This window comes from Rhinichthys klamathensis, unplaced genomic scaffold (assembly GCF_029890125.1).
Source record: "Rhinichthys klamathensis goyatoka isolate OS25496 unplaced genomic scaffold, OSU_Roscu_1.1 h1tg000147l_1, whole genome shotgun sequence".
Lineage (NCBI taxonomy): Eukaryota > Metazoa > Chordata > Actinopteri > Cypriniformes > Leuciscidae > Rhinichthys > Rhinichthys klamathensis.
In genome coordinates, this window is record NW_026606682.1 from 1,386,147 (window position 1) to 1,399,613 (window position 13,467).

General features: G+C 39.6%; 1 pseudogene; it reads right to left on the minus strand.

The window, feature by feature from the left end:
- Positions 1-10,482: 10,482 nt before the first annotated feature.
- LOC130090610 (5S ribosomal RNA) lies at positions 10,483-10,599 on the minus strand (annotated as a pseudogene).
- Positions 10,600-13,467: the final 2,868 nt, after the last annotated feature.

Here is a 13,467-nt window from a genome sequence, read left to right on the forward strand (position 1 = left end):
CCTGGTGCCTGTGAGCCGCAAAACCACCCTTGCAACTTTGGGCCGGCGAGCCCATGCTTGTTAGGAAGTATCGTGTGATATCAGGTCTCGCGAGGTAACGAATTGCTTTACGGCAAAAAACAGATCTGATAAAATTCTGATAAAATGAGCATCAAACAGAAATAACCCGGCGCCGTATACATGTGGTGTTGGGCGCGCGCAGCTCTTAAAGGGGCCATACCTTATTTCCACTCGTTACAGCGTCCATCCTACTGAACAGGTACCGGTGTACAGGGGGAGGGGATCCGGCCGTGAGTGCAAGCCATCTCTGCGTGAGTGCTATTCACGACAGTACAAGTGCTCCACAGCGACTCTAGGGGTCGCTGTTTGACAAAAACGGAATTCCTACTTAGTGCTGCTTTAAAGAGCACTGACCTGTACCACCTGACTGCTGCAGATTCATTTCGGCGTTGATAGTGTTGACATTGAAACGCATAAATTCGAGTCACGAACCGCTCCGAGTATAACGTCACGAGTTTCCATCTCTTAATTACAGTAGTTATGGCGTGAACGCAGCATAAGCTGGTTGTTTTGGTTCAGGAGGAACTGTAAAAGGAGGCTGCGGTTTAGGTTGCGGTGCTCGGTGACTGACGTCTGTCTAACTCTGCATAGCATGAAACATAGCCAATGATGTGTGATGTCTGCGTGAGCAGGTGTGCGGAGGTATGGAAATACATATGTTGACAGGCAGGTAGGACATTGTATCATTGCATTCGGACCGAATTCAATGATTGGATGAACATTTTATGGTCCACAGACAATATATACGTATATACATATAAATACATGTATACTTAACTTAGTGATTGCTATCAGGATGTGAAGAGACTTTCAACCAGAATAACAAAATAAAAATTCTGGAACAAATTGCCTACCCTGCCTTTAATATATTTTAAAATGGCTCAATGGTTTGAACTGAATGGCTTAGAATGATAATTAGCAGTGCTATCCTTTGGGTAATAAATGAATCTGTCTTGTAACCATGTACGGGTGCTTGGCAGTGCATAACTTGCTATGATGCTGAGTGGTGTGGTCATTTACATGTACTACGGTAATACCATGCTTTTTTGTAATTATTATCATGGAGATTCAATATAGTTACCAGTGTTCCATGAAAGAACCATAGTATTATTTGTTAAATACCCCGATGAATATAGTAATGATTCAGTACTATGATGGCTTGGGCCAGTAAGAAACCCCCTAGCAACCTTCCAAAACACGATTTTGCCACATTTTTACTCTGTTTAACATTTTTAGAATAGACACTGACAAAATTGAATAAACAGAGTTCATCTATCTATGAGAAAAACAACATCAATTTTCTAGCTCAGAGACTTGTTATGCACACACACATAATCAAAGTAAAGAAATGAAGCAGTCGCACTGAAAGAAAGATAATTACTTAAAACAAAGAGCGATCACGCAGCATGTGTGGAGGCATGGCATCCTGCGTGTGTTCTGGCTGCGTGGGCGTTGACAAAAGACTCATCACGCATGTGAGTTTCTCTGGCTGTATGATGGGCTGAACGAGGGACCACAAGTGTGTGTGTGTGTGTGTGTTTGCGTGCGCATGCCTTTCTTGCCATCTGTAACTCCTTCTTGCCATGCCAAATCCACTCAAAGGGACCAAGAGATGACAAGGAAGACAAGCCCACACACATTGCACTTGCACATGGTCACTGCGTCGGCCATCTTGAGTCTTTATGGGCTTCAGGCACGCTATGAGAGACATGCTATTTTCAGAGTTTTATCTGCCCGCATGGCATTCAGGTCGCTTCTGTTCCTCCAATATTGAAGTCTGTCTCAGTGTGGACGTAACCTTGGATAACACAACCCTGGATGACTCACGGCAGAGTTTTGTAATGCTACTTACCATTCTGATCTCGTTTTGCGTGTGCTGTACTCTGTACGTGTCTCTCTCTCTCTCTCTCTCTCTCTCTCTCTCTCTCTCTCTCTCTCTCTCTCTCTCTCTCTCTCTCTCTCTCTCTCTCTCTCTCTCTCTCTCTCTCTCTCTCTCTCTCTCTCTCTCTCTCTCTCTCTCTCTCTCTGAAGGAAGCTGGTTTTATTTGGGTGATGCTGCAGGGATGTCCAGAATATTAACACAAACCTTAGAAGCTGTCAGCCATTAATATGCCAAGCACAGACCTCCCAATTAGTGGAAAACATGGCTTTCTTGCGCTAAGGAGTAGACAGGTTGGCTCAACACCAATGCAGCTCCGAGTCGAGTTAGACAGGGGTGAGCTTCTCGCTTGGAAAAATGATGTTTAGGGAGCTTCAAAGCAGCGGCGTATGAAGCTATCAAACACACAAAAATATACCACAACTTTATTGGAGTGTCTGGCATTGAAGATGAAAGGCAGGATAAATCGATTTCTTTATCATGGGAGATGAAGCGTCCAGGCAGATTTCTACACCGCTGAGACCCTGACATAATGTGCAAAAATGACCTGATTAAAAGGCACAATTAATGGACGCATCCACCTTGAGGTCTGTGCATCAAAAGAAATGCTTCACTTTGGTCACAGGCACAGCCATCTAAAATAAATAATTCATTCCAAATTTGTCTGTCTGTCATTCTGTCTGTCTGTCTGTCTATCTCTCTGTCTGTATGTCTGCCTGTCTGCCTGTCGTTCTATCTATCTATCTATCCTTCTGTCTGTCTGTCTTATATCTGTCTGTCTGTCTGTCTGCCTGTTGTTCTATCTGTCTGTCTGTCTGTCTATCTATCTATCTATCTATCTGTCTGTCTTATATCTGTCTGTCTGTCTGTCTTATATCTGTCTGTCTGTCTGTCTGTCTGTCTGTCTCTATCTATCTATCTATCTATCTATCTATCTATCTGTCTATCTGTCTGTCTGTCTTATATCTGTCTGTCTGTCTGTCTGTCTGTTTATATCTATCTATCTATCTATCTATCTGTCTGTCTGTCTGTCTGTCTGTCTGTCTGTCTGTCTTATACCTGTCTTATATCTGTCTTATGTCTGTCTGTCTGTCTGTCTGTCTGTCTGTCTGCCTGTCGTTCTATCTATCTATCTATCTATCTATCTATCTATCTATCTATCTATCTATCTGTCTGTCTGTCTGTCTGTCTGTCTGTCTGTCTGTCTGTCTGTCTGTCTGTCTGTCTGTCTGTCTGTCTGTCTGTCTGTCTGTCTTATCTGTCTGTCTGTCTGTCTTATATCTTATATCTGTCTGTCTGTCTATATCTCTCTATATATCTATCTATCATCTGTCTGTCTGTCTGTCTATATATCTATCAACCTGTAAGACCAAAATAAATGCATTCTGTTTTGCTACCTCGGTTCAAAGTCAGGAATTGAAATGCAATTTAAAAGGCATTCTCAATGCAATTCTATAAGGCACAACAACCTATTAAAAAATGTTAGTCTGCACGATTTGTGCACTGTATTACAAGTCTTTTGGTATCATACACTAGATTTTGTGTTAGAACATATACAAATATTTCCTAAATTCACATTAATTATTCACTGATAATCTCACGCGAAACTCAAACTCATTCAAACTGGAAAAGGGTACCTCACCCCACATTTGAATTTGACTGCATCGGTTCTCATACATAATGCACCTTTCGAATATGTGGAACAAGTATTTGAGAGATGGAATGACATGAGGTTGGTTAATAATTACTGAATGTTTCTTTTTAGAAGACCTATCCTTCAAGGCGCAAAAATATCTTGATTAAAAGGCACAGTTAATAGACACATCCACCTTGAGCTCTGTGTGTCAAGTGAACCCTTCACCCTCGGTCAAGGCTGTCTTAAATTGAATCCTGAACTCGCAGAGCTTGGGCATTATCTGACAGTCATTTGACCTCAGGTCTATAATAATATTCAGCTGTTTCCTTTTATATTTTGCCAGCAGAGAGAACTTTAGAGCATTACTTGGCAACCACTCACAGTTTCTTAGTGAGAAGCAAAGAGTCTCCTGTGGAAACATTTCCCCTCACCTGCTTCCGAGAGTCATTATGTGCCCCCCACTGATGTACTGTAGACTGCGTCTCAGTCCTCGCAGAAACTCGAGTGCTTGTTTGAAATTGATCAATTTGGCTGAAGTGCTGCCTCAGATTAATTCCTGGCCTCTTTAGGTGCACAATATCACAGTGTTATCATACTCTGTGGTATATCAACTTAAACAGAGAGGGGCCCATTATGTGGCTGGAAGGTTTGTGCTTTTGTCGCTTTGACAATCCATTTTTTCACTGCACACTAGGGATGGGACGAAATATCGTTTGACAAAATATCGCGATACAAAACGTGACGAAACGCATCGAGGTCGAAAAAAAATGGATCGCGAAATAAAGATAGATGGCACTGCTGCATGATTTGCGTAGTATATAAATAATTTAGTGTATTATATGTGTGTGTGTATGTATATGGGGTAGACATACAGTCTATGGTGGCAGGCTGGCAGCACCATCTGCTGATCAAGCAGGGTAAAACTAAATGAAAAAAAATATATATCCGGGGAACGGTGCGGTACGTCATCACGTCAAGACAGCGCATGTTGCAACAACAACACTGCAGTCTACAGCGAGCTAACAAATATTAGCATCAGTACCAACTGCCTTGCCCCCAAACAGCCGACCATGGAGTCAAATATACCGTAAAACTTCAAATAGTAGCCCGGGCTTTTATTTTCCCAAATCGTCGAACTTGTATTCGCTTCTATTTGAGACAGGCGTCTATATGAGACCGGCCTTTATAATTTAGTGTTGAGATATTGTTCATTGAGTCTAAGTAAGCCTAGAGTCTCTAATCTCTAAAAATCTCCAAATGCTCCACGTGAAACTGCGGTCTTCCGACCTTTTACTATCGTGTCAATTGATTTTGATTAATATGCGCGAGGGAGAGAGAGCAAGACAGCGTTCGTTTTGTTTGAAGACGTGAGAGTGCGCGCGCGCGGCCGGGGCGCTCTCTCTCTCTCTCTCTGCTCTGCTCGTTATGCGCCCTGTCAAGCGCAGCAGTCAATTCATTCTACATTACTCACCGATCAAAAAAGGCTTTGGCGGGACACACATTTGCTTTGGCGGCCAAAGCAAATGAATAAGTTGTTATACAGTAATATTTTTTTTCTTTTTTGATATCGTATCGTGACGTATCGTATCGTGACCCTGGCATATCGAGGTGCATCGTATCGTGAGTTTAAGTGTATCGTCCCATCCCTACTGCACACACACACACACACACACACACACACAAACGTGTGAAAGAGTCACAGTCCTTAGCTTAATGAATGTTTATATATATATATATACACTCACCTAACGGATTATTAGGAACACCATACTAATACTGTGTTTGACCCCCTTTCGCCTTCAGAACTGCCTTAAATCTACGTGGCATTGATTCAACAAGGTGCTGAAAGCATTCTTTACAAATGTTGGCCCATATTGATAGGATAGCATCTTGCAGTTGATGGAGATTTGTGGGATGTACATCCAGGGCACGAAGCTCCCGTTCCACCACATCCCAAAGATGCTCTATTGGGTTGAGATCTGGTGACTGTGGGGGCCATTTTAGTACAGTGAACTCATTGTCATGTTCAAGAAACCAATTTGAAATGATTCGAGTTTTGTGACATGGTGCATTATCCTGCTGGAAGTAGCCATCAGAGGATGGGTACATGGTGGCCATAAAGGGATGGACATGGTCAGAAACAATGCTCAGGTAGGCCGTGGCATTTAAACGATGCCCAATTGGCACTAAGGGGCCTAAAGTGTGCGAAGAAAACATCCCCCACACCATTACACCACCACCACCAGCCTGCACAGTGGTAACAAGGCATGATGGATCCATGTTCTCATTCTGTTTACGCCAAATTCTGACTCTAACATCTGAATGTCTCAACAGAAATCGAGACTCGTCAGACCAGGCAACATTTTTCCAGTCTTCAACTGTCCAATTTTGGTGAGCTCTTGCAAATTGTAGCCTCTTTTTCCTATTTGTAGTGGAGATGAGTGGTACCCGGTGGGGTCTTCTGCTGTTGTAGCCCATCCGCCTCAAGGTTGTGCGTGTTGTGGCTTCACAAATGCTTTGCTGCATACCTCGGTTGTAACGAGTGGTTATTTCAGTCAAAGTTGCTCTTCTATCAGCTTGAATCAGTCGGCACATTCTCCTCTGACCTCTAGCATCAACAAGGCATTTTCGCCCACAGGACTGCCGCATACTGGATGTTTTTCCCTTTTCACACCATTCTTTGTAAACCCTAGAAATGGTTGTGCGTGGAAATCCCAGTAACTGAGCAGATTGTGAAATACTCAGACCGGCCCGTCTGGCACCAACAATTATGCCACGCTAAAAATTGCTTAAATCACCTTTCTTCCCCATTCTGACATTCAGTTTGGAGTTCAGGAGATTGTCTTGACCAGGACCACACCCCTAAATGCATTGAAGCAACTGCCATGTGATTGGTTGATTAGATAATTGCATTAATGAGAAATTGAACAGGTGTTCCTCATAATCCTTTAGATGAGTGTGTGTATATATATATATATATATATATATGTAATCATTATTATTGGTATTAGTATTAAATGAATAGTTCACCCAACAATTACATTTCTGGAATTCTGGAATCTGGTATTCCAATCTTGCATGACTTTTTCTCAGGGGAACTCACACGATGAGAAATTTTAACATACTGTTTGTTTTTTAGAATGGAGACTAGAGCTTTACGACGTTGAAAAATGATTTAAAAATTGTTCACATGACTTATGCATTATATTTCAAATCTTCTGAAGCGACATGATGGCTTTATCCGAGGAACAAACCGAAACTGAACTTGTTATTCACTGCTATTCTTCACCTCCAATGAGCCGTTTACTGCTGTGACTGGATTTGACATTGAATGAGTTCGACGTTCAGTCAGTTAGTAAAGAGTCAGTGATCAGTCAGATTACTGAACCAATCGTTCAGAGAGAGGTTTTGTGAACCAGAGCAACCAATTCATTGAAAAGATCTGTTGAAAGTTAGAAAACAAACCAGACATGCTACTTCTCTCGTGAACTCTTATGAACTTTCCAAAGACTTACATTTGTGTCTGTTTTTCACACAAAGCTATTGTATGGCTTCAAAAGACATATATATACAAACGTGTGAGTCAAATGGACTACATTTATGATATTTTATGGTTCTTTTTGAAGCTTGAAAGCTTCAGTCCCCATTATTTGTAGTATCATAGAAAATCCTTTTGTGTTCAACAGAAGAAAGAGAATCATATAGATTTAGAACGACGTGACCTGAGATTTTTGAGAAAAAATATTCCTTTGAAGAACCAATATAACAGCTGAGCGCAGGTGCTGACTAAATTGCTATGTGCAAAAAAAAATGCACTTGCCAGTTTTTCAGCATTTCAAAATGTTTGTTTTGAACACTGAAGGTAGGTGTATCGTGGCTTTTCACTTGGTGGCTAATGGCAACAGCAACATTTGCTTAATAGAGACACTTGATAAATCTGGACCTCAGGTCTTATTTTCATCATACCTTTGAAAACCTTACTTGTGTTTCTATGGTAACCAAGGCTAAACCACTCATTGTTATTGTATTTTTGCATGTTGGTGTTGTTTCAAGTATGCAATAACTTTTTGTCAAAAGCAGTACATAATAATAACCCCAAAACGCTAGAATGCCAAGTCTGTAAGGTAGATTCAGAAAGGAAATTCATGCAGACATTTTTTTTATATATTTTTATTTTGAACAAAGACTCTACCAGAAAGAAACATCTTTTTACAAAAATGAGTATCAGTGTACATTGACAGTGTCAGGTGGTATTATCGTGTGTGTGTGTGTCTGTCGGTCAATATATATTCATAAGACATATTAGTCTCATTGTACAGATTTATGTTTAGCAAGCAATATGATCTGGGTTCATATCTGGTCCTAACTTGTGATTAAGCATAATTGCATTAAACATTTTTTTTATGGTTTTAATTTTACTTATAATAATAACCCTGATGCAAACACTTTTTTGTCCTACGATAATTATACAACTCGATTTTAATTTCATATAAAGTAATAATTATTCATTTAATATAATCAATTATTAAAATAATATATTTTTTAAATCCACTTGGCTTTAAAAATCAAAATGCTCATGACACCTCAAGGCAATAAGACTTCACATATTTAGATAAAAAAAACGATCACAAAGTATGTTTGTTGCTTCTCGTATCCCAGCGAGAAAGAGATCGAGTGAGAGTTTAACTATAAAGTATTTATTGCTGCTTCTGTAGATGCCGCTCCAGCCTTCATCAGCTGAGTAACTCTCAGTAAAGTTGACTTTTTGGGGTTAGTGCTTCAGGAATCCCTCCGTGACTCCCTGTAAAGGCTGGCCAATGAAGAAAAACATCACATAGCTCTACAGCAGATTAAAGATCCAGCCATCTCTGTCTGCTTCAGTACACAGTCCAGCATTGCTGTCTGGCTTGTGTTCTTATTTTTCAAAGGCAAAACAAAATAAAAGGCAAAAGTTTCTGGCGCAATAACTGGAGTCTTGCAACTTAGTTTTAGTAAAGACAACAAATTGACCTTGTTTGTAAGGAATAACGTATGTTATCCAGCATAGTTCATGACTACATTGACAAGAAATATTGGTTTAATCGACATAATTATTATCTTAACTGGTAACTGCTTATTATCACGCTGTCGAAGGGTGGGAAGGGTTGAAGGACGAGGATAAAGAATTCACAAACTACTTTATCAAAGGACCGAAAACCATAGCCAAACTTAGGGGATGTTAACACAACACCACTTTCAATTAAAACCGTAACGACAATGGCGTTTTGCGTGCCTGAAAACGCAAACTTTTGAAAACGGGTTTCAAAGTGCAAGTTTTTGAAAACGGTCTCCGTGTAAACAATAAAAACATGAATCTGTGAAAACGAGGACGTCATGCACGTGCGTATTACATGTTCAGTCTATAGTTTTTCATCGGTCGAAGGAAAAACGTCCCCTTTTAAGCATATCGTTGTCGTGTAAACAGTTCATGCGTTAGCAACAACCGACAAACAGAACTGAAAACACAGGCAGATAAATACACCGGCAAACAAGGATAATTAATGACACACCGCTGGACAGAATAACGAAATCAAATTAGTTACGGGTGATGTTTGCGAGAAGGTATGGAAATACAGGTAGGCCATCCTATCATTGCGTTCGGACCGAATGCAATGATTGGACGAACATTTTTTGGTCCTGAGACTTCCACAGAAGATATATGTACATGTTTTAAAGGGGTCATATAATGGTACATGCACTTTTACAAGTTGATTGTACTGAAATGTGTGTTGGCAGTGCCTGTACACAACCATCATTTAAATGATAAAAATCCATCCAGTGTTTTTGTTTTAATCTCCTTATATGTTTTCCCCTGTCTCAAATCAAGCTGTTCGACCTTGTGACGTCACACGCTCGGAAGCCCCTCCCACGATTGTTGATTGACAGCAACGTTTCAACACAGACCCGCCCTCGCTCGTGAGGGAGCTGTCAATCATAGTCTGCGCGGACCGGCGCGGTCATTGTTGATATGCTGGAGCACTGAGCAGAATGGCGTCTAAGCGATTGTGGTGTTCTGTTCTTGGGTGTAATAACGAACACAGCAGTCATTTTAATGTTCCTTAATCCGAACCGCTGAAGACGCAGTGGCTGAGTTTGTTTTCGAAGGGAATATTCCCCACGAGCAACGTCAATGCTCTCATGTTTGCGCGAATCATTTCTCAGTGGACTGCTTTATAAACGAGGGTCAGTATAAAGCTGGTTTTGCTAAGAAGCTGCTCATGAAAAAAGGATCGGTACCAGCTATTCGTGTTCCTGCTGAACCTCTAGAACAACTGAACTGAGTGTAACGTTTTATTAAACTTTATATTAATATTTATATTAATCTTTGCAAATCGCTAGCTGCACGCTTCACAATGAATGCGTCTAAGGTTTACACTTAGGGTACATTACGGCATGTTTTCTATGTAATAATAATAATAATTCATTACATTTATATAGCGCTTTTCTAGGCACTCAAAGCGCTTCACATGGAAGGGGGAATCTCCTCAACCACCACCAATGCAGCATCCACTTGGATGATGCGACGGCAGCCATATTGCACCAGAACGCTCACCACACACCAGCTTACTGGTGGAGAGGAGACAGAGTGATGAAGCCAATCAGTGTATATATATATATATATGGGGATTATTAGGAGGCCATGATGGACAGAGGCCACTGGGCAAATTTGGCCCGGATGCCGGGGTTACACCCCTACTCTTTCGAAAGACATACTGGGATTTTTAATGACCACAGAGAGTCAGGACCTCGGTTTAACGTCTCATCCGAAGGACGGTGCTCTTTGACGGTGTCCCCATCACTATACTGGGGCGTTAGGACCCACACAGACCACAGGGTGAGCGCCCCCTGCTGGCCTCACTAACACCTCTTCCAGCAGCAACCTGGTTTTCTCAGAAGGTCTCCCATCCAGGTACTAACCAGGCTCAGCCCTGCTTAGCTTCAGTGGGCAACCAGTCTTGGGCTACAGGGTGATATGGCTGCTGAACAATGTATGATGTTCTCAATATAATTCATAATCCCACGTTTATACTGAACAACGCGTTATGGTTATTGTGTTATTGTGTTACAAACGGTGTATGCGCAGAACAGAGAGGCGGGGTGAGCAAAGCTCATTATCATTTAAAGTCATATGCACTGAAACGCCGTGCTGAAAACAGAGCTGTTTTTGACCAAGTAAAATAAGTGTTTTCTTACAATGCTAATGAGAATTTGTAATTAAAGTATATTACAAACTTTTAATTTAGACCCTAAAGAATCATACTAGCTTGTACAAAAATGGCATTATATGACCCCTTTAATATATAACTACTTCTATTATTGATTGCTATCAGGATGTGAATAGAGTTTCAACCAGTATAACAAAAAGTGTTGTCCATATCCTACCTTTAAACACAAGATATTATTCCATTTGGGTATATCAATCAGGCAATGTATGGTCTGTCTTATTCATCTATTCCTTGTTCTCTATACAAACTATATTGTACTATATAGCAGCTGTAACATCTGTAAAATAATTGCAACATGCCAATTTGAATACGAGTGTAACTATACTGTGATAAAAACAGATATTTTACAGTGGCGTACAGTTTTCCAGGCCCCCAGTTCATCACTTGGACACGAGAAGACAAGCGTGGCAGCCAGGTAAAAAAAAAAAAAGTGCTTCTCTCTGAATACGTCTGGAGGATGTATAAACACACTTTGCTGAAAATATATTAAGGAGCCGCTCGCCCTATCTTCTCCCTGCCCTCGAGGAGGGCTGTAGGTAACAAATCAAACAGGAATCCGAGCCCCAAAACATTCCCTCCTGGAAGCATCGTCTTTCCTCACAATGGTTCCTGCTTATCTCTGCCCAAACACCTGCCATGTTGCTTCCTACTTATCTAGTGATTACAGCTGTAGCCATTTTGCAATGATTCACCGCAAAATTATTTAGAAAATAAATAAACATCCCAAACATTCAGAGACTAGAGCCCCGTTGACTGAACTGCTCTTTGAAGGTTTAGCGAGGGGGTGCGGGGGGGAAACGTGCTTTATATTAATAGCTCTTTCTCCTTTACTCGTATGTTCTCTAAGTAATTGCCCTTGCACCAGTCAGAGCACTTCAAGGTGACACAGGTCCTACAGAGGGGTAGACACACATCTCTCTGATCTTTAAAATGGGGGTGCCTGGCTGATTTGGGCCAGAGATGGTTTTTTTTTTTTTTTTTTTTTTTGCCCTGTGAACTTTTAACTATTGACGTTTCTTACATTCCTGACTGCTGGAGTTATCGATCAGGTGGAGACTTCTGCTCACATCGGCTTAATGCAGAGCTTGAAGAACTGCTTTAGTGAAACACACAGTAATTATAGCAACTAAAGAAGCTTATGCAACATTCTGAGAATGTTTTTCAGGTGTGTATCAAACTATAAGCCATTCAGACTTTCGCTCCCACTCGATCGCATTCAGTTTCAAAGCTCATCATAATTCTCTTTGAAACGCACTAGAGTGCATCATAACAAAATAATGGTGTTAGTAATTAGTGCAGCACAATTATATTCACATATGTAGTGTAACTGCATTAAGATACAATTTTACAAATCCAACTATTTTAAATGCCAAATGGAAAATGACTGTCTCTCAATTCTGATTGGATGAGTTGCATTGTAAACAAACACTAATAATATTGTGCAGTCAATCCAGTAATTCATGTTCTATAGAAGCCACTACAATGCTTGTATACACTAAAGGTTAATTTATTTGGCAAAAAAAAAAGAAAAAGATAATAATACCCATTGATGGTGTAATTATTATTATTTTTATAATTATTATTATACCCATAAAAATGTAAATATTATTTTATTATGTTAATAACAATAAATTATGTTTATATTATTGTATAACAATTACTATAATATAATAATTATAACAACTATTATACAATTATTATTTTATAATAATAATTATTATAATTTGGCTATTATTGTAAATATAGCTATAAACAGGTTAATGAACTCAGAAAAAGAACTGAATAATAATAATAATAAATATAATTATTATTTTTACATGAAATATACATATTATTTTTAGTTTATTTATAACAACAAATTATATGTATATTTATTATGACAATTGTTATAATTAAGAAACATAATAATAAATTATGATATATAATAATAATAATAATAATATAATAATTGTGGTTGTCATTGTAAATTTATTGTAATGACAATTGTTATAATTGAGAAACATAATAATAATAATAATAATAATAATAAATTATGATGATTACTAGTATTATTATGTGACTACGACTATTGGCCCCTAAACACCCCTTACCCATGGTAAAATCACTCTGCGTGACGTGAAATGAGAGTATATATATATATATAGAGCCTTTTAGACCCCATTATGGCAAGTTTTGACTTTATACAGATTATATTATAAAACCATGAACTTCCTGAATAAGGATATGTTTAGCTGACAGCCCATAACAGAGACATAAGTCAAGTTTCTTGTCCATAATAAGTAACCTATTAAATTTCAATGGCTGTGTCAGCTATTACTGTTCCTCATGTAATATTTATCTAAGTGTCGACTGAGCTGACTGGAGAACTGCTGGTATTGTGCTGAAGGGAAATATGAAGTGCTTTCCTCCCAAAACCATTGCGATTTATTAAGAGCGACAGGTGAAAGAGGAAGTAGTCGTGATTACGTTCACATGGGATGACTCCGGGGCTGTTTTTATAATGCATACGCTGCAGTGCAATGAAGATCTCCATGTTCTTGGCATATTCCCACATTGGTTGAGAAGATCCACCTCGGTTCTGTCCGACTGCTACTGGTTTCCCTGCTCAGGTTTTCCTGAAGTTAACA